The sequence below is a fragment of the Notolepis coatsorum genome (assembly GCF_963971535.1).
Source record: "Notolepis coatsorum genome assembly, chromosome: 3".
Taxonomy (NCBI): Eukaryota; Metazoa; Chordata; class Actinopteri; order Aulopiformes; family Paralepididae; genus Notolepis; species Notolepis coatsorum.
The window spans coordinates 103,323,187-103,350,376 of record NC_140167.1 but is presented as its reverse complement, the minus strand read 5'-3'; positions in this window follow the sequence as shown (position 1 = coordinate 103,350,376).

The following is a 27,190-nucleotide window of genomic DNA, read 5'->3' as shown; positions in this document are numbered from 1 at the left end:
ACCAGGGGTTCCCAAATTTTTCAGGCCGCGACCCAAAAAAAACGGTGTCAGAGAGCCGCGACCCCCACTATTATAGGAGGTAAAAAAAAATTATTTTAAATGGAAATGTATGGTTGAAACATGCAAACGTTCAAACGCACACACACTAATAAGCATTGGAGGCTTTTAACCAGGGCCGGACTGGGGAAATCATTCAGGCCAGGAAATATAGCCCCAGTCAGGCCACTTTTTAAGCAGGGGGTCTGGGGGTCCCCCACCAGGATTTTTTTTGTTACAAAGACTTAATTTCCTGCATTCTGGTGCAGGCATTTTTTTATTTGTACCCTTTAAATGCCAGTGTTTGTGATGGCATCACAACTTATTGTTAAAAAACAGGCTAGCATATGTATGATTAGCAACAACACAGATTTTTATGGATTTTCAGTTTTTTGTAATTGATAAATACAATATTTTATTCAACTTCAGCCCTGATCATAACACCACATATTCATTTTATAATTCGAACCCTTTAAATGCCAGTGTGTGTGATGGCATATATTTGCAATATATCAAATGCAAAGTACATTTTTCTGGGGGGGATTATTACAGGCTAGCATGTGTCAATGATTAGCAGTTTTTCGTAAGGATCCCGCCTCCACCAATCACATGTGGCTCCCTTTGTGTGTGTGTGAGAGCAAGAGAGAAAGAGAGAGATAGTTCTCCAACTTGTGTGAGTTGCAGTGATCTCCTGGTTGTTCCCCACCTAGGTTATCTAATAGCGCCGTGCAAGCTAATTATCCTAGCCAGCCTTGTTTACTACTTGAGTCATACCTCTCTACGTCTCCTTCCGCTGTCGGCCATCTCCTTCACTGATTGGTTGTTAGTGCGTGTGCTCGTATCCAAGCTTGGAAAATCGATATCGAAACTTTGCGACCACGTTTCATGTTTATTTCGAGGAAATAATTTATCGCGATAGTTATCGTTATCGTTTTATCGCCCAGCCATACTGCACGTAAGACCTGTGCGATTCGACCTTTAAATGTTTTATGGGCCCATAATAGCGATTATTAATATTATTTTAGTTAAGTTTTGCCATAATCATGTCTTGAGGTCTTTGTTTGACGACCAGCGGTGCAGCAGGAGGAATGAGGAGAAGAGGGTATATAACAGCAGCTGTTTAAAGTTAAGAGTGTATACAAATTACAATTAAGAATGCTATAGTTGTGATCAAGACACTATGCCGTCTGTGACCCCAACCAGGCTAATATTACAGTAGAGTTGCTAAGTTGTTGATGAGCTCTGTTCCCTTGCTAGTGAACAAAGCAAAGTTCTGTTTTTCCCTCAAATGTTCTCTGTCCGTTTATTCTCCTCTGCTTCCGCCGCCGTCTGCTCCTGTGTGTAGAGATGGGTTGGTTCCTCCTCGGTGATTTGGTTTTCAGAGTTCTTCTCCTCGTCCCCACACCCCAGCTCTTATAGCAAAGGCCTGGAGTCTCTCGTGATGTCACCAGAGTGAACTACGTCATTCCCCGCTAAGAGTCATGGGAGATGTAGTAAATACAACAGTCCTGTGTGTGTGTCTTTATGCAGATCGGTATGCAGTTTTAAAGCACCTTGGCTTTGTTCTGGGCCCTATTCCCCGTACCTGGTTCAACTAAGTCGATCAAGAGTCCCATTATCCAGATTCAGTTAACGAGATGATTGAAGCCAGGCTATTCATGTTCCTCGAAGGCCGATTGACTCTCGTTAACTCAAACCAGACTTGACTACTCTGGATAATTGCGCGCGACCGCGTCACCTTAAAAGGCATCAGAGGTCGATTGCAGAAATGCAGATGTTAGAGCGAAAATGGCAAAAGTACGAGCAAATTTCTTCAACCCTACGGAGCAGGAAATGCTAATGCGAACATTCGAGGACTACTAACATATCATAATGTTGAAGTCCAACACTGCCACCGCTGCGAGGGCAAGGCAGAGTGCGTGGCAACACATTGCCGATAAGTTAAATGCGTAAGTGTTGGGCAAATGTATATTATTCATTATCACAACTTTCAGAATAAGTAGATACAAAAGCCCAAAGCGTATTCATATAATTGATATGGATTAATAGATACGTATATGAGGATATGTATTAGGTCAGACATTCAATACATTGAAGCAGTGAAATGAAATTGCGTGTGATCCTCTCTATTCTTACATTATTCATGAGTCCACCTTAATCATTTCCTACAATAATGATATGCTATGGTGTACTACCAACACTGTCATATAATTATGAGTGCTTTCAACCCCCATGTATAGAAACAACCCAGAGTCCAAAAGGACATGGGAGCAGGTGAAAACCAAGCACAAGAACATCATTCAGAATGGTGAGTGAGTGGATTAATACAATTTGTGCCATGGTATTGTATTGAACAGCTTGTCAATGTCGTATGATCCTTCATATTTCAGCAAACAAAAAGAGGGCCGACATGGCCAAGACGGGGGGGGGACCGAAGACTCCAGACTTTACTCCTGCCGAGGAGCTGGCCCTCCAGCACAACAGGGGAAGACCCATTATGGAGGGCATAGCTGGGGGCAGCTCCTCCGGAGAGGTTGGGAGTAATCCTAGGAGCCCTCATCCCAAAGGTATAGGTGCACTTCATTCTATGAGTTTCTTTCATGATTATTCATTTAGTTAACCATTGTCACATTTTGCAGTGTCTGGACCTTCCATGACCGTTCCAACCGTCCCGGTTGGAGAGGAGACAACTGATGTAAGTTGATATTGCTGCATCATTGTGTAATGGTTCTATTTTAGCAATCAAAAAATCAATAATCAGAAGATCATTGAAAAATATCCCAAACCATTGCAATATTATCTACTGAATTATGTCTGTTTTTGGTAAATAATGTAATGTAAAAAGGGTATATAGCAATTATAAGCCTCTGCTTCAGCCTACACGTTGTCGGTCATTTTCTTTCTTTTATAAAAGGTTCTACTACTTTGCTTTGTAAAATACCGAAATAAAACCATCAATACATGTTCATTGTGTGTGTCTTTTAAAAAACCAAAGACAATTCTCCAACGTTCCTAATAATTCCTAATTCACTAACAGACGGACAGTCCAGACGATGGCGAGGACACGTTGACTGCCTGTTCCGGCGATGTGGCAAAAACAAGTTGTGGAAACTAATACTCCTATCCAACTCACTCCCTGTGAGTGGTATTTGGACTAAATCAATGCATTCCTTTAGGCAGGTACTGAACCACGGCCGGAGCCTGCAGGCCCCTCTCACTCAGCCGGGGATGGGGAGGTGAGTTATCATTTAATACCCTCACATTGTGAGGGGAGGTCTGAGTTTAGTTGCCATCTGACCACCACACATTAATTTCCTTTTCTTTTAATTTAGAGTGTCCAGTCACTGTATAAACGGAAATTGAGGCTGGAGATCCTCTTTTTGGAGTCTGGCCTTGAGTTACGCAGGCTCAAGATCCGCAAACTCCACAAGCAACTAGTACATTGGTGATGAGGCAGGTGGAGTCACAGATCATCTAAGATGAATTGTGGTCAAGTCATGGGTATTGTACAGTACCATACAGCAGGCAATTGGTCCAAGGTCCATGATGACCCCTATGTTAAAATAAATATGATTGTTTTTATAGCAATGTAATTTGAGGGGAATTGTCATAAGTAGGCCTACCTGCACATTAATGCTGTGAAAGCCTTTTCGATTCACAAAATCACCCTCGTTTGGGCCAGAGGGTGCTTTGAGTTTGATGTGCGTGCAGTCCACTGCGCCAATGACATTTGGAAACTGCATAATAATAATAATGAGCTCCGTAAGGAATAGTGATATATAAATGCACTTTAATTAAATGGTGGAATATTGAATAACTCAATTACCCGCAATTCCATAGAAGCCCTCTTTGATTACATTCACTTGGACACGGCCAGGGAATGTAATGTAGTCATCCATGAACTTCTTCAAGGCCAAATATACTTTGCGAACAGCACGGCATGCACCGGCTTTGCTGATGTTCTCCGCATCGCCTACGGTGTACAGAAAGGTACCACTGGCAAAGAAACGCAAGGCAATGCAGACGGTCTGGGTGACACTCAACGCTCTGCTGCGGCGTGTTTGATTAACAAGGTATGGCCCGAGAAGGTCTTGGAGGTAAATGATTCCTTGTCTGCTAAATCTATAGCGCTCGTACAGGAACTCATTAGTATGAGCTAACGGATCTTGGCGATCCCTAAGCACTCTCTATGAAATGTTAATCGGACTATGATTGCTTCTTCGTCAATCGGATCTCTGAGGAAGGGACATGCCATTATTTGCGAAGGTGTGGCCACGATCCACGCATAACGTTTCAATTTATGCTTGAATGAAACAAAATCCAGGCGCTCCGTTAAACATCCACAGCGGAGAATATGAAAGGAATCGGAGCCAAACGAGCGATAGGTTTCAATCATTAAAAATATCCCCGCGGGATTCACATTTGCAATGCTGCGCGTTGTTAAAATAACCACATAATGTGTACATCGCACCTAGCGAGCGCCACGGTATATATAACGTGCATTATTTAGGACAAAGTGAATTTAGTATCAGCATTTTGGGTCTATTTTACATTTCAAAAGCCCCCTCTGGAAGAATGAAGCACAAAAACATAATTCAGAATGGTATAATGCAGATCTAGACTGAGAATCATTTCAGGAAGCGAGCTGGCATTTCTTTGCGGGGGCGTGGCCATGGTTCATCCAGCTAACTGAACTTAACCCTGCTCTCGACCAGGCTCAAACTTTTTGATCTGTTGTCATGGTGATTTAGACAATCGAGCGTCGGGGAACAGAAAGGTCCGGCTTAAGTCAGGCTATGCTGGAAATGATCCGGCTAACTCAGTTAGCCAGGTACGGGGAACGGGGCCCTGAATGCACTTTGTTGTAGTTATCCTACAGAGAAAAGAAAATGCACTTGACTTTAATGCACATTTTGTTGTATGCAAAGAGAAAATGTTTAAATTGTACAATCTTTCGGCAGTCAGTCTGGAATTAATGTATGCATTCAAAAGTAGTGCTGAATAAATGTTTTATGGGCCCATAATAGTGATTATTAATATTATTTAAGTTAAGTTTAGCCATAATCATGTCTTTTGGAGGTGGAGGTGAGGTGGATGGTCCTGTACCTCGCCCTCTCTGGCCCCGTCCTGGAGGTGGAGGTGAGGTGGATGGTCCTGTACCTCGCCCTCTCTGGCCCCGTCTTGGAGGTGAGGTGGATGGTCCTGTACCTCGCCCTCTCTGGCCCCGTCTTGGAGGTGGACGTGAGGTGGATGGTCCTGTACCTCGCCCTCTCTGGCTCTGTCTTGGAGGTGGAGGTGAGGTGGATGGTCCTGTACCTCGCCCTCTCTGGCCCCGTCTTGGAGGTGGAGGTGAGGTGGATGGTCCTGTACCTCGCCCTCTCTGGCCCCGTCTTGGAGGTGGAGGTGAGGTGGATGGTCCTGTACCTCGCCCTCTCTGGCCCCGTCTTGGAGGTGGAGGTGAGGTGGATGGTCCTGTACCTCGCCCTCTCTGGCCCCGTCTTGGAGGTGGAGGTGAGGTGGATGGTCCTGTACCTCGCCCTCTCTGGCCCCGTCTTGGAGGTGGAGGTGAGGTGGATGGTCCTGTACCTCGCCCTCTCTGGCCCCGTCTTGGAGGTGGACGTGAGGTGGATGGTCCTGTACCTCGCCCTCTCTGGCCCCGTCTTGGAGGTGGAGGTGAGGTGGATGGTCCTGTACCTCGCCCTCTCTGGCCCCGTCTTGGAGGTGAGGTGGATGGTCCTGTACCTCGCCCTCTCTGGCCCCGTCTTGGAGGTGGAGGTGAGGTGGATGGTCCTGTACCTCGCCCTCTCTGGCCCCGTCTTGGAGGTGGAGGTGAGGTGGATGGTCCTGTACCTCGCCCTCTCTGGCCCCGTCTTGGAGGTGAGGTGGATGGTCCTGTACCTCGCCCTCTCTGGCCCCGTCTTGGAGGTGGAGGTGAGGTGGATGGTCCTGTACCTCGCCCTCTCTGGCCCCGTCCTGGAGGTGGAGGTGAGGTGGATGGTCCTGTACCTCGCCCTCTCTGGCCCCGTCTTGGAGGTGGAGGTGAGGTGGATGGTCCTGTACCTCGCCCTCTCTGGCCCCGTCTTGGAGGTGGAGGTGAGGTGGATGGTCCTGTACCTCGCCCTCTCTGGCCCCGTCTTGGAGGTGAGGTGGATGGTCCTGTACCTCGCCCTCTCTGGCCCCGTCTTGGAGGTGGAGGTGAGGTGGATGGTCCTGTACCTCGCCCTCTCTGGCCCCGTCCTGGAGGTGGAGGTGAGGTGGATGGTCCTGTACCTCGCCCTCTCTGGCCCCGTCTTGGAGGTGGAGGTGAGGTGGATGGTCCTGTACCTCGCCCTCTCTGGCCCCGTCTTGGAGGTGGAGGTGAGGTGGATGGTCCTGTACCTCGCCCTCTCTGGCCCCGTCTTGGAGGTGGAGGTGAGGTGGATGGTCCTGTACCTCGCCCTCTCTGGCCCCGTCTTGGAGGTGAGGTGGATGGTCCTGTACCTCGCCCTCTCTGGCCCCGTCTTGGAGGTGAGGTGGATGGTCCTGTACCTCGCCCTCTCTGGCCCCGTCTTGGAGGTGGAGGTGAGGTGGATGGTCCTGTACCTCGCCCTCTCTGGCCCCATCTTGGAGGTGGAGGTGAGGTGGATGGTCCTGTACCTCGCCCTCTCTGGCCCCGTCTTGGAGGTGAGGTGGATGGTCCTGTACCTCGCCCTCTCTGGCCCCGTCTTGGAGGTGGAGGTGGAGGTGGATGGTCCTGTACCTCGCCCTCTCTGGCCCTGTCTTGGAGGTGGAGGTGAGGTGGATGGTCCTGCACGACATAGAGCAAGAAATGGAAAAAAAGGTCTAAGAATCCAAAACTAGACGATACAAAATATTAGAAACAAGTCAATCAATCAATAGAATGAAGTCAAAATCATATACCCGGTAAGTCAAAATTATATATACAAAGCACATAATTATTTGAGTATGTATAGAATATTTTATTTGATTTTATTAGGAAAATTACAAGTATGATACATAACATTGAAGTATCATGACACTGTACTCCAGTCCAGAGGATTGCACTTAAAAGCATTCACCGTTCACCTCCACTATCTGTTCTCTCCCCTCCAGGTAGGATTGCATCCAGCTCACTGATAACTATCAAAACCAATTGCTTTTAGCTTGTCAATTAGAATGGAGTGATTGACAGTGTCGAAGGCCTTTTGTAGGTCCAGCATGACCATGCCGCAGTATTTGCCCGCGTCCACCTCTTGTTTGATGTGGTTGTTCAAATAGAGAAGGCATGTGTCAGTGGAGTGTAGGGGTGTAACGGTACACAGAAGCCACGGTTCAGTACGTACCTCGGTATTGGGGTCACTGAAAAATAGATCATCCATGACCTGGTCAGCGCTAACGTCACACACACACTAGGGTTGCACGGTATACCGGTATTAGTATAGTACCGCGGTACTAGAGTGTTCAAAATGATACTATACTGCGTTTGGGGAAAAACTGTACTTTTTTAAAAATGTTTTATTCATTTATGCATGCGAATGCCTTCCTATTGGAGCACAGCGCTGCTGTCAGTGGTGACGTTGCGCTAGTTTACCGGAAGCAACCTTCTGGAATGAAGAACAACAAACTAGTTGAGACGGGAGCTGGCATGGCTTGTCCGGCGAGTTATAAAAGGTTATAGCCCTGCAAAGAAGGTGAACATCTCCATAGACAAATAGAGCCGGCAGAGACCCTACAATGATGGATATAAGCTCCGGCAGAGAATACAATTGTATGTATTGAGCTGTACTTTACTGTACCCATTCTGCAATCTGTTAATAAAGTTTTCAATCAATCAGAGAAATGAATACACATTTTATAAAGTTGAGTATCTATTATCAATTCCACAGATCAACCCGCCGTGATGTAAGCCACCCCATTTTGGCTTCATTTGATGATCTGGGGTGGATGTTGCGGGAGCTTCAGATGCCACGGGACCTCATCACTACCATCGCCAATCTCGGCATCACACCCACCGGAGGATTCATCACACCCATCAGAGGACGATATCATGAGGAATTGTTCACCCTCATCGATATGTTTATCCAGAGCACCTTTAGTACCGTGAGTCAATATATTCTTAGTACAGTGGTGGTGCTAGTGTGTCCGCCGGATCCACGGTGCAGTGATGATTGAAATCATGGCAGAAGAGGCGGACAGAAGAGGGGCAGAGGTGTGTGTGTGTGTGTGCGCGCGTACACAGGATAGAAGCTGCTAGATTAAGAGGAGGAGGAGGAGGAGGAGGAGGACCAGCACCACCACCACCAGGAGGAGGAGGAGGAGGAGGAGCAGCACCACCACCAGGAGGAGGAGGAGCAGCAGCAGCACCACCAGCAGGAGGAGGAGGAGGAGGAGGAGCAGCAAGATATGTTTATCCAGAGCACCTTTAGTAGCAGCAGGAGGAGGAGGAGGAGGAGGAGCAGAAAGATGTGTTTATCCAGAGCACCTTTAGTAGCAGCAGGAGGAGGAGGAGGAGGAGGAGGAGGAGCAGAAAGATGTGTTTATCCAGAGCACCTTTAGTACCAGCAGGAGGAGGAGGAGGAGCAGAAAGATGTGTTTATCCAGAGCACCTTTAGTAGCAGCAGGAGGAGGAGGAGGAGGAGGAGCAGAAAGATGTGTTTATCCAGAGCACCTTTAGTAGCAGCAGGAGGAGGAGGAGGAGGAGGAGCAGAAAGATGTGTTTATCCAGAGCACCTTTAGTACCAGCAGGAGGAGGAGGAGGAGGAGGAGGAGGAGGAGCAGAAAGATATGTTTATCCAGAGCACCTTTAGTACCAGCAGGAGGAGGAGGAGGAGGAGGAGCAAGATATGTTTATCCAGAGCACCTTTAGTACCAGCAGGAGGAGGAGGAGGAGGAGGAGGAGGAGGAGGAGGAGGAGGAAGAGGAGGAGGAGCAAGATATGTTTATCCAGAGCACCTTTAGTACCAGCAGGAGGAGGAGGAGGAGGAGGAGGAGCAGAAAGATGTGTTTATCCAGAGCACCTTTAGTACCAGCAGGAGGAGGAGGAGGAGCAGCAAGATATGTTTATCCAGAGCACCTTTAGTACCAGCAGGAGGAGGAGGAGGAGGAGGAGGAGGAGCAGAAAGATGTGTTTATCCAGAGCACCTTTAGTACCAGCAGGAGGAGGAGGAGGAGGAGGAGGAGGAGGAGCAGAAAGATGTGTTTATCCAGAGCACCTTTAGTACCAGCAGGAGGAGGAGGAGGAGGAGGAGGAGGAGCAGCAAGATATGTTTATCCAGAGCACCTTTAGTACCAGCAGGAGGAGGAGGAGGAGGAGGAGGAGGAGGAGGAGGAGGAGGAGGAGGAGGAGCAGCAGCAAGATATGTTTATCCGGAGCACCTTTAGTAGCAGCAGCACCACCACCACCAGCAGCAGCAGCACCAGGCCTCGTCTACTACGCGGTAAGTTCTGCACCTCACCCAGCGGCTTTAGCCGTTTGTCCAGAAAAAAACATCCTTATGTCAAGTTAACTTGTTTGGTTTTATCATCTGTTCAAGTTCAACGGGTAGCTAGCTAACTTATATCCATAGCAGAAAAATGTCAACTCACTGCACTGCAAGCTAGCTAAGCTAACGTTGCCATCGTGCAGCCGAGAAAATCGTTCCATGACACGTGGCTTACTGTCCTAGCATGTTAGACGTCCGTCTGTCTGTCTGTCTGTCTGTCTGTCTGTCTGTCTGTCTGTCTGTCTGTCTGTCTGTCTGTCTGTCTGTCTGTCTGTCTGTCTGTCTGTCTGTCTGTCTGTCTGTCTGTCTGTCTGTCTGTCTGTCTGTCTGTCTGTCTGTCTGTCTGTCTGTCTGTCTGTCTGTCTGTCTGTCTGTCTGTCCGTCCGTCCGTCCGTCCGGGGGCCAACCCACGCCAATCCTCTGTCTCTCCCCCCTTCTATAACATTTAATACACAATATCTAACATATAATACGGTACTTTGTTTTATCATTAAAGAATATGCAATTATTTTATCTTTAATAAATGAATAAATTGTCTGTTTCTTTGTTCATAGACCGTGTCGTACCACGCGGCCGACGGCGCCACCCCAGCCCAGCGGGTGTGTGCGTGCGTGCCGCCCGTGATGAGTGCGTGCGTCCGTGAGTTTTTGCGTGCTTCATTGCGGGGGGTTGTGTGTATGCATGGTTATTTTAAGCATTGTACCTAAAGCATTTAGTATTTTTTAAATGATATTAAAATCTTGAATCTTGACTACCGGTATTTAACCCCGGTCTTCTGCGTGACAGGCGGGGACACTCGCCACTATACTAACGAGGACGCCCAGGTGCCACCGAGAGGAGGAGAACGAGGAGGAGGGATGGCATGGAGCAGGTATTAAGCATGGATTATTATACCCGATAACATCGCAAGTTTTAATCCTACTTCCCTGGTTTCTGGCTTTGGGAGAAAAGGCTCACGTTCACAAATGTTGATGAAACCTTCCTAGACCATGGAAAGAACATAAATTGGAATTCTTGATTTTGGTGGTGTTCCCTTTTTAACACTTTCCGTGCCGGAGCTCGGTGCCCCGGAACCTCCTTGCGTGCCGCCCTTAACACTTTCAGAGCCCAAGCTTAATCTTGATTTACCGCTTGAATGCCCACCATCCACTTCAATGTTGGCGTTAATAACGCCTAATCTATGTTTTAAATTATGGCTATGTGTCTAATCTGCCCGTCGCTTATCAATGACTCGTTTTCCAGTCAACATTGTCGAAGCAGATTGTTTTTTTATCTGTTCATTTTCGTTTTATAGCATTTTGAAAAGCCCTCGTTTTCAAGGAAAATATAAATATTCCATGATCGCCCTTTTCTGGAGCCTGAGGATAGTGAGTGGCCCTTGATGTCAAGGGTCGAGACCTAAAGGAATTAACGGATGTGTACTACTATGTTAACCCCGGGGCGTGTGCCTCGGGTGCGAGCTCCCTGCCGTTTGGCAGGGGGCAAAATTCGGTACCGCTAGGGCGTAAAGAAAATGAATGAACCCCTCCCTCCTTTTAATTCTAGGTAGCGAATCGGACAAGCAGTATGCAGCGAATGGAGAGGGGGTCGCTCGGCATGGGGACGGCCCCACCCGAGCGGCAATATCGGAGGTGCCTGCCGGGGCTCACGAGTCCGATGGTGGTCCTGCGGAGGATCCCTGGGCTTTGCGGGTCTCCGAGTAGACTCCTCCGGAGTGGACCCCCGGGCGTGCGTGGCTCCGAAGAGCGCACGGGCGGGAAGAGGGGTGAGGGGACCGATGTGGTACCCCTCGCCGTAACCCCTCTGCGAGGCGGTCGGAAGCGCCGTAGTGCCCTGGTCGGGAATACTAGTCCGAGACTGGTCCTGAAAAGGATTCTGGGTTCGGGGTGGTCCCCGGGCAGGCGCTATTGGTGCGGCTCGGGCGTGCGTAGGTCTGACGATCGCACGCCCGGGAATGTACACGATACCCCCATCACGGGAGGGGAGGCGGGGGGCAGCAGAGGGCTGTCCTCCGCCGGCATCCCCAATCGGCGTCCCAGCCATCCGAGGTGTAAGCGGAGTCTGGAGATGGGGCGAGGGCCCCAGCCCAGCGCGAAACGTGCCAGGTTGGAGGTGGAGCGGGGACAAGGCTGCAGGCCTGCTGTCCGAGCTGGATCAGATTCCGGTGTCGGTGCAACCCGTCCAGCATCAAACTTGCCTCAGCCTGCGGATCCGCCGAAGCCGAAGTACGACAGGTCTCAGGCACGGGAAGGTGTCGGTTCTCCTACCCCGGTACGGGGCGATGTGTTGTTTGTGGAAGGACGGTGCCGAGTCTGGGGGACATGGCTACCCACGTAGCCTTGTCGCATCCGGATACGGTCGCTGTCTGGGCGTGCAGCTGGTGCGGATGGACCACTGAGTTCTGGGGCGCTGTAGTGACACACGAGGAAGGATGCGGCGAGGACTCACAGGCATCAGAGGATATGAGGAATTGTTCACCCTCATCGATGTGAGAGGAAGATATGTTTATCCAGAGCACCTTTAGTACAGAGGTGTGTGTGTGTGCGCGAGTGTACACAGGTTGGAAGCTGCTAGATTAAGAGGAGGAGGAGGAGGACCACCACCACCAGCAGCACCACCAGGCCTCGTCTACTACGCGGTAAGTTCTGCACCTCACCTAGCGGCTTTAGCCGTTTGTCCAGAAAAAAAACATCCTTATGTCACGTTAACTTGTTTGGTTTTATCATCTGTTCAAGTTCAACGGGTAGCTAGCTAACTTATATCCATAGCAGAAAAATGTCAACTCACTGCACTGCAAGCTAGCTAAGCTAACGTTCCATGACACGTGGCTTACTGTTCTAGCATGTTAGACGTCTGTCTGTCTGTCTGTCTGTCTGTCTGTCTGTCTGTCTGTCTGTCTGTCTGTCTGTCTGTCTGTCTGTCTGTCTGTCTGTCTGTCTGTCTGTCTGTCTGTCTGTCTGTCTGTCTGTCTGTCTGTCTGTCTGTCTGTCTGTCTGTCTGTCTGTCTGTCTGTATCTCTGTCTGGTCTGTCTGTCTGTATCTCTGTCTGTATCTCTGTCTGTATCTCTGTCTGTCGCTCGTTCGGTCGGTCATTGCATTGTACCTAAAGCATTCAGTATTTTTTCAATGATATTAAAATCTTGAATCTTGACTCTTGACTAGCGGTATTTAACCCCGGTCTTCTGCGTGACAGGCGGGGACACTCGCCACTATACTAACGAGGACGCCCAGGTGCCACCGAGAGGAGGAGAACGAGGAGGAGGGATGGCATGGAGCAGGTATTAAGCATGGATTATTATACCTGATAACATCGCAAGTTTTAATCCTACTTCCTTGGTTTCTGGTTTTGGGAGAAAAGGCTCACGTTCACAAATGTTGATGAAACCTCCCTAGACCATGGAAAGAACATAATTGGAATTCTTGATTTTTGTGGTGTTCCCTTTTTTAAGGGGCTTTCACACCTGCCTTGTTTAGATTTAATCAAACCCAGCGTTAACAACGTAGGTTTGGTTTGTTTGGGAACTAGAGGGCACCCCACTCAAAATGTGATTCTCACAAATGCATTGTTGAGCTGAACAAATAGATCATGATCATCCATTACTTGTTAATTATACCTCTTGTTTACATCAGGGTCCCCCATTTTCAATTCATCATAACATATATGACATACAGATAGACAGTACTGCTACATCTATACATTTATGACATACCAGATTTACAAATACAGTACTGTTTGTGATACAAAGTCTAAAAAAGAGAGTATATACATTTGACGAAGAAACTACATTGAGGGGGTGGGGGGGGGGGGGACTGTACATTGGAGGTGGTTGGTGGGGGAGGGGGGGAGGTAACTGTACATTGGAAACCATCTAATAACTTCATCCTTTTTTATTAATTTCCATAAAACCTCCACCTCCTGGCCTCGGCCCGCTTCTCTCTCGCTCTGTCTCTCTCTCTCTTGCGTGCGCTCTCTCTCTCCCCCTTCTCTTTCTCTCTCTCCCCCCCCCTCTCTCTCCCTCTCTCTCTCCGACCAGAACGTTGCCCAAGAACTGCCAGATGCTGCTGTTCTCCGCCACCTTGGAGGAGTCCGTGTGGAACTTGGCGCAGCGCACCGTGCCCGACCCCCACCTCATGGAGCTGCAGCGCGAGGAGGAGGCCCTGGACACCATCAAGCAGCACTACGTGCTGTGCAGCAGCAAGGAGAAGGTCCAGGCCCTGTGCAACATCTACTGTCAAGTTTGTTCTTAATTTCCCCACTTGAAGGGCTCAGGCAACGTGATAAAGGAAGGACGCCTTATGGAGCATTTGGGTACCCTAGCGGTGTGCCTGCGACATTTGGTGCAGCGCTGGTCCCAGCCAGAGACTGGATACTGGCTCCAGAACTTCTTGGAAGTGGCCCCGATGGACCGAGCAGGTCTACATGACCTGCAGCGATTTCCTGCTTGACACCGGGAGGCTCACTGAGAGAGAGAGGTTGATCATCTTTACTGGATCCAGGCAGATATGGATTGGCTGGCACTTCAGCCTTTACCCTCTCCTCTTCCTCTTCCTCCTCCTCATGCTGGCTCAAAGCAAAGCCCTTTCGTGACTTTAGGTTCATCCGCCGCCATTTCCGCTCCCAGTCACTCTGTAAGTCTCTTAGCCCATCTCCTTGCTTTTTAAGCTCCTTTGTCTTGGTGCTGGAGACAAGACCTTCCCAAGCAGCTATTTTCTGCCCGAACCTGTGGATCTTCTCGCCCAGGCTCTCCCTCTGCACATCAAAGTCCTCCGCTAGTAACTCCTTCAAATCCAGCGCTTTTACTTCAGCCCACTTCTTTTCCGCTTTCTCGGCATCCAATTTGATGTCATCTTCAGCGAATCTGGACCATAGTGCTTCTTTATATCGGGTTGAGCACTTTGTTGTTTTCGCTTTTATGCTCTCTGCTTCCTTTATCACGTTGCCTGAGCCCTTCAAGTGGGGAAAATAAGAACAAACTTGACATCTACGGTGCCATCACCATCGCCCAGGCCGTGATCTTCTGCCACGGGATTGTGACTGATCGTAACGCTCGGCAGTGGTTAGTAGTCGTAATAGTAATCCAGTATATATTTTTATTCATGGCGATGTCTACAATGACCTCATTGAGTCTCCAGGTAGACTAGTGTTTATATTAAGTGCAGTGGTCTACTCCCACCCCGCCGACACCACCCGGGGCCAACCCACGCCAATCCTCTGTCCCTCCCCTCTCCTCCCCCCCCCCTCTCTCCCCCTTCTATAACATTTAATACACAATATCTAACATATAATACGGTACTTTGTTTTATCATTAAAGAATATGCAATTTTTTTATCTTTAATAAATTGTCTTTCTTTGTTCATAGACAGTGTCGTACCACGCGGCCGATGCCCAGCGGGTGTGTGTGTGCGTGCCGCCCGTGATGAGTGCGTGCGTCCGTGAGTTTTTGCGTGCTTGGGTTGCTTCATTGCGGGGGGTTGTGTGCATGCATGGTTATTTTAAGCATTGTACCTAAAGCATTTAGTATTTTTTAAATGATATTAAAATCTTGAATCTTGACTACCGGTATTTAACCCCGGTCTTCTGCGTGACAGGCGGGGACACTCGCCACTATACTAACGAGGACGCCCAGGTGCCACCGAGAGGAGGAGGAGGAGGAGGAGGAGGAGGGATGGCATGGAGCAGGTATTAAGCATGGATTATTATACCTGATAACATCGCATGTTTTAATCCTACTTCCCTGGTTTCTGGCTTTGGGAGAAAAGGCTCGCGTTCACAAATGTTGATAACCTTCCTAGACCATGGAAAGAACATAATTGGAATTCTTGATTTTGGTGATGTTCCCTTTTTAACACTTTCCGTGCCGGAGCTCGGTGCCCCGGAACCTCCTTGCGTGCCGCCCTTAACACTTTCAGAGCCCAAGCTTAATCTTGATTTACCGCTTGAATGCCCACCATCCACTTCAATGTTAGCGTTAATAACGCCTAATCTATGTTTTAAATTATGGCTATGTGTCTAATCTGCCCGTCGCTTATCAATGACTCGTTTTCCAGTCAACATTGTCGAAGCGGATTGTTTTTATCTGTTCATTTTTGTTTTATAGCATTTTGAAAAGCCCTCGTTTTCAAGGAAAATATAAATATTCCATGATAATCGCCCTTTTCTGTAATATTCTAGAATACACAAACGTTGTAATTTTTCGGCCTATTTATGAATAGTTTTCAAATAAACGCTAGATTATCGATAGTATATGTGTACGTATGCACGCTATATAGGCGATCTGAAAAATCGATTCTCTGATTTCCTCAAAGCGATCGCCCACACACACACACAGGGCGAACGCTGAGATCTCAGCGAATACAACTCTGATTATCCCAAGACTTGTAAAATAGATTCCTTACCTCAGATCAGATGATCTCCAAAAAGATCATTCCAATTCCTGATCGCCATTCCAAAAATCGATCGCTTTTATTGATCCAACGCTACATACTGTACATATGTATTCCACGCTGTTCTGAGGCTCCACAATAAATCCGATCGGCTCGGGTTACATGCCTGAGAAGTAAAATGTGTCTCATCCATTTTCATTGAGTCCATTCCAAAAGGGTGCATTACCATCTGGGAGACGATAGGGGGCGGTTTTTTCACATCTGAGCTCCTACAGGGGCTGCATACCAAGGGGAGACTCGGTTGATGAAATATGAATTCAGATCACTAATAAAAAAAAAAAAAACTATAATTGTCGTCGTGGGCATAGTGAGTGGCCCTTGATCTCAAGGGTCGAGACCTAAAGGAATTAACGGACGTGTACTACTATGTTAACCCCGGGGCGTGTGCCTCGGGTGCGAGCTCCCTGCCGTTTGGCAGGGGGCAAAATTCGGTACCGCTAGGGCGTAAAGAAAATTAATGAACCCCTCCCTCCTTTTAATTCTAGGTAGCGAATCGGACAAGCAGTATGCAGCGAATGGAGAGGGGGTCGCTCGGCATGGGGACGGCCCCACCCGAGCGGCAATATCAGAGGCGCCTGCCGGGGCTCACGAGTCCGATGGTGGTCCTGCGGAGGATCCCTGGGCTTCGCGGGTCTCTGAGTAGACTCCTCTGGAGTGGACCCCCGGGCGTGCGCGGCTCCGAAGAGCGCACGGGCGGGAAGAGGGGTGAGGGGACCGATGTGGTACCCCTCGCCGTAACCCCTCTGCGAGGCGGTCGGAAGCGCCGTAGTGCCCTGGTGGGGGAGACTGGTCCGAGACTGGTCCTGAAAAGGGTTCTGGGTTCGGGGTGGTCCCCGGGCAGGCGCTATTGGTGCGGCTCGGGCGTGCGTAGGTCTGACGATCGCACGCCCGGGAATGTACACGATACCCCCATCACGGGAGGGGAGGATGGATTGGGAGGGGAGGCGGGGGGCAGCAGAGGGCTGTCTTCCCGCCGGCATCCCCAATCGGCGTCCCAGCCATCCGAGGTGTAAGCGGAGTCTGGAGATGGGGCGAGGGCCCCAGCCCAGCGCGAAACGTGCCAGGTTGGAGGTGGAGCGGGGACAAGGCTGCAGGCCTGCTGTCCGAGCTGGATCAGATTCCGGTGTCGGTGCAACCCGTCCAGCATCAAACTTGCCTCAGCCTGCGGATCCGCCGAAGCCGAAGTACGACAGGTCTCAGGCACGGGAAGGTGTCGGTTCTCCTACCCCGGTACGGGGCGATGTGTTGTTTGTGGAAGGACGGTGCCGAGTCTGGGGGACATGGCTACCCACGTAGCCTTGTCGCATCCGGATACGGTCGCTGTCTGGGCGTGCAGCTGGTGCGGATGGACCACTGAGTTCTGGGGCGCTGTAGTGACACACGAGGAAGGATGCGGCGAGGACTCGCAGGCATCAGAGGATATGAGGAATTGTTCACCCTCATCGATGTGAGAGGAAGATATGTTTATCCAGAGCACCTTTAGTACAGAGGTGTGTGTGTGTGTGTGCGCGAGTGTACACAGGTTGGAAGCTGCTAGATTAAGAGGAGGAGGAGGAGGAGGACCACCACCACCAGCAGCACCAGCAGGCCTCGTCTACTACGCGGTAAGTTCTGCACCTCACCTAGCGGCTTTAGCTGTTTGTCCAGAAAAAAAACATCCTTATGTCACGTTAACTTGTTTGGTTTTATCATCTGTTCAAGTTCAACGGGTAGCTAGGGGTGGGACGATACATCGATCCAGATCGATACATCGATGTAATTATCAACGATCGAATCGGATCGATGCGATGTAATAAGATCGATTCATATCGATACTCTTATTTTGAAAATCCTGTGGCGAGTCTCATAACTGATTGTGTTAAATGGGCATATGATATCATCTCATATCGATCGCAGGCACCTGAATCTAATCGTATCGTATTGTATCGTGAGAGACTTTGTGATATCGGCAAATATCGTATCGTTGTCCAAAGAATCGATATCGTATCGTATCATGATGAAACTGGTGATTCCCACCCCTACGGGTAGCTAGCTAACTTATATCCATAGCAGAAAAATGTCAACTCACTGCACTGCAAGCTAGCTAAGCTAACGTTCCATGACACGTGGCTTACTGTTCTAGCATGTTAGACGTCTGTCTGTCTGTCTGTCTGTCTGTCTGTCTGTCTGTCTGTCTGTCTGTCTGTCTGTATCTCTGTCTGTCTGTCTGTCTGTATCTCTGTCTGTCTGTATCTCTGTCTGTCTGTATCTCTGTCTGTATCTCTGTCTGTATCTCTGTCTGTCTGTGTCTGTCTGTCTTGTCTGTCTGTCTGTCTGTCTGTCGCTCGTTCGGTCGGTCATTGCATTGTACCTAAAGCATTCAGTATTTTTTCAATGATATTAAAATCTTGATCTTGACTAGCGGTATTTAACCCCGGTCTTCTGCGTGACAGGCGGGGACACTCGCCACTATACTAACGAGGACGCCCAGGTGCCACAGAGAGGAGGAGAACGAGGAGGAGGGATGGCATGGAGCAGGTATTAAGCATGGATTATATACCCGATAACATCGCAAGTTTTAATCCTACTTCCCTGGTTTCTGGTTTTGGGAGAAAAGGCTCACGTTCACAAATGTTGATGAAACCTCCCTAGACCATGGAAAGAACATAATTGGAATTCTTGATTTTGGTGGTGTTCCCTTTTTAAGGGGCTTTCACACCTGCCTTGTTTAGATCTAATCAAACCCAGCGTTAACAACGTAGGTTTGGTTTGTTTGGGAACTAGAGGGCACCCCACTCAAAATGTGATTCACACAAATGCATTGTTGAGCTCATCCATTACTTGTTAATTATACCTCTTGTTTACATCAGGGTCCCCCATTTTCAATTAATCATAACATACATGACATACAGATAGACAGTACTGCTACATCTATACATTTATGACATACCAGATTTACAAATACAGTACTGTTTGTGATACAATAAGTCTAAAAAAAGAGAGTATATACATTTGATGAAGAAACTACATCGAGGGGGGGGGAACTGTACATTGGAGGTGGTTGGTGGGGTGGGGGAGGGAGGGGGGGGGGGGGTAACTGTACATTGGAAACCATCTAATAACTTCATCCTTTTTTATTCATTTCCATAAAACCTCCACCTCCCGGCCTCGGCCCGCTTCTCTCTCGCTCTGTCTCTCTCTCTCGCGTGCGCTCCTGCTCTCTCTCTCCCCCTTCTCTTTCTCTCTCTCCCCCCCCCCCCCTCTTTCTCTCTCCCCCCCCTCTCTCTCTCCGACCAGAACGTTGCCCAAGAACTGCCAGATGCTGCTGTTCTCCGCCACCTTGGAGGAGTCCGTGTGGAACTTGGCGCAGCGCACCGTGCCCGACCCCCACCTCATGGAGCTGCAGCGCGAGGAGGAGGCCCTGGACACCATCAAGCAGTACTACGTGCTGTGCAGCAGGGGCGTTTTTAGGGTTAGAAAACATTGGGGGCTTCAGCCCAGGGGGGTGGAGGGTTTTTTTTTTTAAACACAGTAATACGCAATTTTAGAGTAATTAGAGATGAATACTGAAGAACTAGAATCATTAGAGGCTCTCAAAGTGAGGTCCATGTCCATGAGAGGGATCTGGGCAGTCCCCATAGAAAATTCAAAGTTAACAGGACCAAATCATCAGTTTCTTATTTATTTATTTAACCTTTATTTAGCCAGATAAAACATTGATCTGGTCCAAGAGGCCCCAACAGGAGTACAAATATACATATATACACATATATATATACATATACTGTACATACATACACACATATACACCAATAACAAAATAAAAACAGTTAAGAATCATACACATAAGCAAATAAACAAACAAACAAACATATGCACAGCATATGTACAAAAGAAATAAACTTCATCTCTAGTCTTTACAGTTTTCTTCAATTGCATAAACACTCAAATCAAAAGTATTACACAATTATCAAAACATTACACTCAAGGAGCAAAACATAGGCCCAGATTTGCACCTCTATAAGCACAATGTCAGCCTCACACTTTTTGCAAAACAATACACAGAGCAAAAAAGTATCTTGCCAGATCCAGCTAGGCAAAGAGATAATGTCTAGTATTTTCTGTACTCTTATTTAAATTTTTTCAAAATTGTTTTTGTTTTACTGTAATTTTAACCTGTAGGCCTACTGGATACAGTATTTTATGTTTGTCTGATATTTGCTGAGCTTACAGTGTTATGCACATAGTAGCATGAAAACTGGGACATGTTTTGTTGTGATTCTCCATGTTGAAATGTTGACTGATTTGGTTATATGGCGAGAAAATTTATATTTTCATCAGTCTGCATCATTGATTTGGGTATATGGAGAGAAAATGTTTTTTTTTCAGCAGTCTGCATCATTGATTTGGGTATATGTAGATAAATAAATTATATTTTCATCAGTCTACAGCATTGGTCTTGTGTAGTGTTTGGTGAATTTATTGTATATTTGCACATTCTCTGCGTACTTCACTTACAGTACTCTAATCACTGAGAAGTAGAATAGCTAAATGTGTTTTAGGTTAAGCACAGCAGTGTGAGTAACTGGTTCAAACAGAATTAAGTCATATAAAACGTGTGTTTCATATAGTAACAAAATGTAGTTTTTTTAAATTAGTGTATGGTTTTGACAAGTGTTTAATTTAGCAAAGGATCTGAGGTGTTCTGATAATTGTGTGTGTGGTTGTGCTAATTGTGTGTTTTGAAACATCGGGCCCCGTTTTAAAAATCATGCTTAAGCAATCGGAAAAAAAAAGTCTCATAAAAAAAGATATTCGATTTTTGGGTATTTTCCTGCCTTTGGTCCGCTTTGCATTCACATCTCAAATGCAGGGTTCACTTGCAAGAGTGAATGAGCTTTCACACCACCCCAAACCAACCGGACTATCCGAGGAAATGAACCAGGGTTCGATTAAAGCTTATTATAGTTTATCACAGTATCATGAGTAGGGATGGGAATCGAAAACCGGTTCCCATTGGGAACCGGTTCCTAATTGGCCGATGCCTGGAACCGTGTGGCTCCTGTGACTTTCGATTCCCTTAACGCTGCCAGGTTTTTCCTACAGTTGCGCGCGTTAGCATGTAGCCATGGCAGACTCTATTTGATTCCTTAAGGGCTCGAAATTGCCTGGCTTTTGGTCATATGCTCCCGAAATGCTCCCGCTGTTTGGCTACTTCTATGTGCAGTGAAAACTACTTGAATGCTTTCATTGATTTAGTTTAGGGTGAGCTAAAATTAGCCGCGGAGCTATCGCTAGCTAACGTGAGCTAACGCTATTTAATCAAGCTCACAAAGAGAGATAAACAGCTGACAGCGGATAGTACAGGTACAAATACAATAAAACAGCGGGTGGGGACTGTTCTGTAAACATTGTACTCTTTAGTTCACATATAATAAGAGCCGGATTGTTTATTTACTAAGTCCGTCAGACAGGAAGTACCATGGTGCAACATACAAATGTGTCCGTGTAGCAACACAAGCCAATACCTACAGGACAGGGGCCCGGGGAGGGAGCTCTGTGTGTCTGTGTGTGTGTGTGTGTGTGTGTGTGTGTGTGTGTGTGTGTGTGTGTGTGTGTGTGTGTGTGTGTGAGACAGAAGTCAGAGGAATAACGACTGTTATTCAATAGATTAAATTAGTTTAAGAATAAAAAAATAAATACATTTTAAGAGAATCTCAAATACATTATTTTATTTAAGTGTAGGCTATAGTTAATGTTTTATTTTTTACAGTTTTTGTATTTTTCTGACATGGTAAATGGCTGCTTTTTTATATAGCGCTTTTATCCAAAGCGCTTTACAATTTGTTCCTTACATTTGACCCGTTCACTCACACATTCACACAACGACGGCGCAGGCAACCATGCAAGGTGCCAACCTGCTCATCGGGAGCAGTTAGGGGTTAAGTGTCTTGCTCAAGGACACATCGACACGCTGCCCGGGAGGAGCGGGAATCGAACCGGGAACCTCCGGATTGCCAGACGACTGCTCTACCTCCCGAGCCCTGACATGGGGGCTCAACAATAAATGACAATCAGAAATGTCAAGTTGCATGTTGTTATTCTAACCAGCTTAGTTCTGTTGCATTTCCAATTTATTTATTTAAATTATAAATTGATCAGGTATCGATAAGAGAATCGATAAAGAATCGAATCGATAAGCAGAATCGATAATGGAATCGTATCGATAAAATCCTATCAATTCCCATCCCTAATCATGAGCATGTCTTTGTCAGTGGACACTGGACATGGGTATGGAGGCTCCAGGTGCTGCTGCGTTAAAGTGCACATCTTCAATACCTATCTGTACTATTTAAAAGCACATGCAGGACACACTCAAAGGTTATCGCACCTCAGAGATGGCAGTGATTTTTTATTTGATTTTATTAGGGATCCCCATTAGCTGGTGCGATAGCAACCAGCTAGTCTTCCTGGGGTCCACACACAAAAAAACACACAAAAACAATTACTATTGCAAAAAACAAAATTTTTAAAAGTCAGTACACACAATGCATAATGAACCTACTGTAACAATTAATATAGCTAAAATTACATTAGTGTAAAACAAAAACAAAAAATTACTTTACAGTGTTAAAAACAATTTAAAAACAATTTAAGATTCTTTTTAAAAGTGAATCTACTGTAAATGCAGCAGAGGTTCCGAGGCAGGCCATTCCACAGAGTTAATGCTCTAAAAATAAAAGATCTCCCCAGAGCGCTGGTTCTAGGACCTGGCCATTCAAGCTGCCCACTACTGGAACCTCTAGTGTAATGCTCGTGCACAGTATTACTAAAAACCATCTGATTATGTATAAAAACAGGAGTCTTACTGCTCATGACCAACTTGAACAGCACAAGTATATTAAAAGACAATCTATTTTCAACGTTAAGCCAAGAGAGGCGGGCATGCAGACGGCTCACATTAGACCTTAGTGAGCAGCCCAGTACCAACCGTGCTGCCCTGTTCTGGACCACCTGGAGCTTCCTGAGGTCACCACTGGCAGCAGATGACCACATCGCAGAGCAATAGTCAAGATGACATAAAACTAAACTTTGCACTATCTGACATAAAAGGGGACGGGCAACAAAAGAAGCACATTTCCTGGAAATACCAATTGCTCTTCCCATTTTTAAAACAATATAATTAATATGCTGAGACCAAGACAGAGTGCAATCCAGCATCACTCCAAGGAGTTTAGTACTTTCAACTTGTTGAACCGCTGAATTACACAAGTTTAAATGAAGCTTTGGATTTGTAGATAACCTGTGCCTTGTTCCCAGCACAATACATTTAGTCTTGGAGATATTAAGACATACAGTGGACATGTATGACAGGACAAAGGCCATATGTAATGGCATCTTGTGGCACAAGCTCAGACCTCAGCTCAGGAGATCAGCTGAGACAGAGACTGTTCTATCCAGAGCTTGAGAGCAGGTTCTCATGAGTTGGATAACAACTTATGAGAGGCATACACAGGCATGTTATCCAGCCTCAGACCAGTTTCTCTCAGTGGAATTGCTGCAACCCCTCGCCACACATTACAATATCCAACTATTGCCAGAGGAGATCACAGTTGCAAAGTGTTTCCTGGTCAGGACAGGCAGAGATGCAGTCCCTACTATCCAAAGTGTCTTTTCCCTCCTGGATGATAATAATAATAATAATAATAATGATGCATTTGATTTATAATGCGCCTTTCAGGATACAAAAAAAAAAGTCCATAAATCGGTGAATGAAAAAATTATAGGATCAAATGAAAACTACTTACTAAAAATGGATTAAAAGTACTTAAAACCAAAAAAAATTACCAAACACTAACAAACATTCAGCACAGACAATGGGGATGCTGACATCTTAAAAAAAAAATTAATTTTTTTTTTAATGTCCGGGGCTAGGAGAAAAACATCCGGGGCTAAAGCCCCGGAAGCCCAGGGCTAAAGCCCCGGAAGCCCAGGGCAGCAGCAAGGAGAAGGTCCAGGCCCTGTGCAACATCTACGGTGCCATCACCATCGCCCAGGCCGTGGTCTTCTGCCACGTGAGTGTGACTGATCACCCCGCCCAGATGGAGGCGAGAGAGAGAGGGAGGAGGAGGAGGAGGAGACGAGTAACCGAGTACGAGGGCAAGGTGTGTTGTCTTTTTTAAATAGTACTTTTCTTTGTTCTTCAATCTCTTATTATTCTCCAGTGTTTCCCATTAATTACCTAGACTGTGGCGGTCTAATTTGTCCCGCCACAGTTGTATAATGAACCGAAAATAATATTTTTTATAAAGAGATTGTAATTTCTTTATTCTTTTTTCTTTCTTTTTTTAAATATAAAGTTTGCCAATAGGGATGTATCCGTAGTATTGGCAGTGGTTAGTAGTCGTAATAGTAATCCAGTATATATTTTTATTTATGGCGACGTCTACAATGACCTCATTGAGTCTCCAGGTAGACTAGTGTTTATATTAAGTGCAGTGGTCTACTCCCACCCCGCCGACACCACCCCGGGGCCAACCCACGCCAATCCTCTGTCCCTCCCCCCTTCTATAACATTTAATACACAATATCTAACATAATACGGTACTTTGTTTTATCATTAAAGAATATGCAATTTTTTTATCTTTAATAAATGAATAAATTGTCTGTTTCTTTGTTCATAGACCGTGTCGTACCACGCGGCCGACGGCGCCACCCCAGCCCAGCGGGTGTGTGCGTGCGTGCCGCCCGTGATGAGTGCGTGCCGCCAGTGAGTTTTTGCGTGCTTGGGTTGCTTCATTGCAGGGGGTTGTGTGTATGCATGGTTATTTTAAGCATTGTTCCTAAAGCATTTAGTATTTTTTTCAATGATATTAAAATCTTGAATCTTGACTACCGGTATTTAACCCCGGTCTTCTGCATGACAGGCGGGGACACTCTGTGAGGTTTCTGTCCTTGCGCTCTCACTCGTTCTGTTCCTTTAACCACCCTCGCTTTGTTTTCATTCATTTTTCTGTCAATTGGTTCTATCCCCTCGTTCACACGTTTCTCCCCGTTGACGTCATCAGAGACGTCGCTGATTGGTTCTCTCACTTCCCCACGCTTTTCAATCACATTCCCCAGCTGTCACTGCTTTCTCCCCGTTGACGTCATCAGAGACGCCGCTGATTGGTTCTCTCACTTCCCCACGCTTTTCAATCAATCGATCCCTCATTATTTATACCCCTTTTTTCCCCACCCTAAGTTGTTGGATCGTCTTGTTTTGTCGCCTTGATTTGTCTCTGGATGTTTTTCCCCGTTGCTGCTGCTGCTGCCTTTTTCTCTGTGCTGTTCTCCAGGAATTCCTAGAAGCCTTCGCTTGGATACCTGCTCCCGTGGCGCGCGCTCGCCTCCACTGTTGTTCCAGTTCCAATTACGCATCTCGTCTGGGTGAGTTATCTATTTGACTGTTCTTGACCTATTCCGTTTTTCGTGTGTAGACTTACACTGAAGACTACCACCTTTTTGTCAAACAGTCACTCACCCAGCCATTATCTATTTTTGCTTATTCCTTTATGGAATAATATTTTGGGATCTACCATCTCCCTCTGTGTGCTTGCTCACACCGAAGATATTATTTCACAATTGGACTGTGTGTTTACATGAAGATATTCACTGTGTGTTTGCTCACACCGAAGATATTATTTCACAATTGGACTGTGTGTTTACATGTTTACAGTGAAGATATTCACTGTGTGTTCACATGAAGATATTCACTGTGTGTTCACATGAAGATATTCACTGTGTGTTTACATGAAGATATTCACTGGGACTGTGTTTGGATTTAGCTCACTGTGTTGTTAACACGAAGAGTTTCACTTGGGCTATTTTTGGAATTGTGCTCTCTGTGTTGTTAACACGAAGAGATTCACTTGGGCTGTGTTTGGAACTGTGCTCACTGTGTTGTTAACACGAAGAATTGTACTCCCTGTTCTCCTGCTCGTTTAAGACTGCTCTGTCACTGACTCGTTCCCTCTCTCCCTCTCTCGGTCTCGCAACAACATCTGAGAACCCACCGAGAGGATTCTGCAGAGCGGTTCAGAAGTCAACACCTGCTTCCCAAGACTACCCTCACGGGAGAAGCTGCAGAGCAGCAGAACTTTGCCCCTTGATCATTGTACCTGTCTTGTTTGACCTGCTTTCCCTGTTTCTCTTATTCTTAGTACCAAATAAACAAGCCCTCGTATTTGGCAACTCTGAATCCTACTCTCTTGTGTCGTTGCGTTTGGGGTCGGTGTCAAACCATAACACACTCGCCACTATACTAACTAGGACGCCCAGGTGCCACCGAGAGGAGGAGGACGAGGAGGAGGAGGAATGGCATGGAGCAGGTATTAAGCATGGATTATATTATTATTATACCCGATAACATCGCATGTTTTAATCCTACTTCCCTGGTTTCTGGCTTTGGGAGAAGAGGCTCACGTTCACAAATGTTGATGAAACCTTCCTAGACCATGGAAAGAACATACCGTAATTGGAATTCTTGATTTTGGTGATGTTCCCTTTTTAACACTTTCCGTGCCGGAGCTCGGTGCCCCGGAACCTCCTTGCGTGCCGCCCTTAACACTTTCAGAGCCCAAGCTTAATCTTGATTTACCGCTTGAATGCCCACCATCCACTTCAATGTTAGCGTTAATAACGCCTAATCTATGTTTTAAATTATGGCTATGTGTCTAATCTGCCCGTCGCTTATCAATGACTCGTTTTCCAGTCAACATTGTCGAAGCGGATTGTTTTTATCGGTTCATTTTTGTTTTATAGCATTTTGAAAAGCCCTCGTTTTCAAGGAAAATATAAATATTCCATGATAATCGCCCTTTTCTGGAATATTCTAGAATACACAAACGTTGTCATTTTTCGGCCTATTTATGAATCGTTTTCAAATAAACGCTAGATTATCGATAGTATATGTGTACGTATGCACGCTATATAGGCGATCTGAAAAATCGATTCTCTGATTTCCTCAAAGCGATCGCCCACACACACACACGGGGCGAACGCTGAGATCTCAGCGAATACAACTCTGATTATCCCAAGACTTGTAAAATAGATTCCTTACCTCAGATCAGATGTTCTCCAAAAAGATCATTCCAATTCCTGATCGCCATTCCAAAAATCGATTGCTTTTATTGATCCAACGCTACATACTGTACATATGTATTCCACGCTGTTCTGAGGCTCCACAATAAATCCGATCGGCTCGGGTTACATGCCTGAGAAGTAAAATG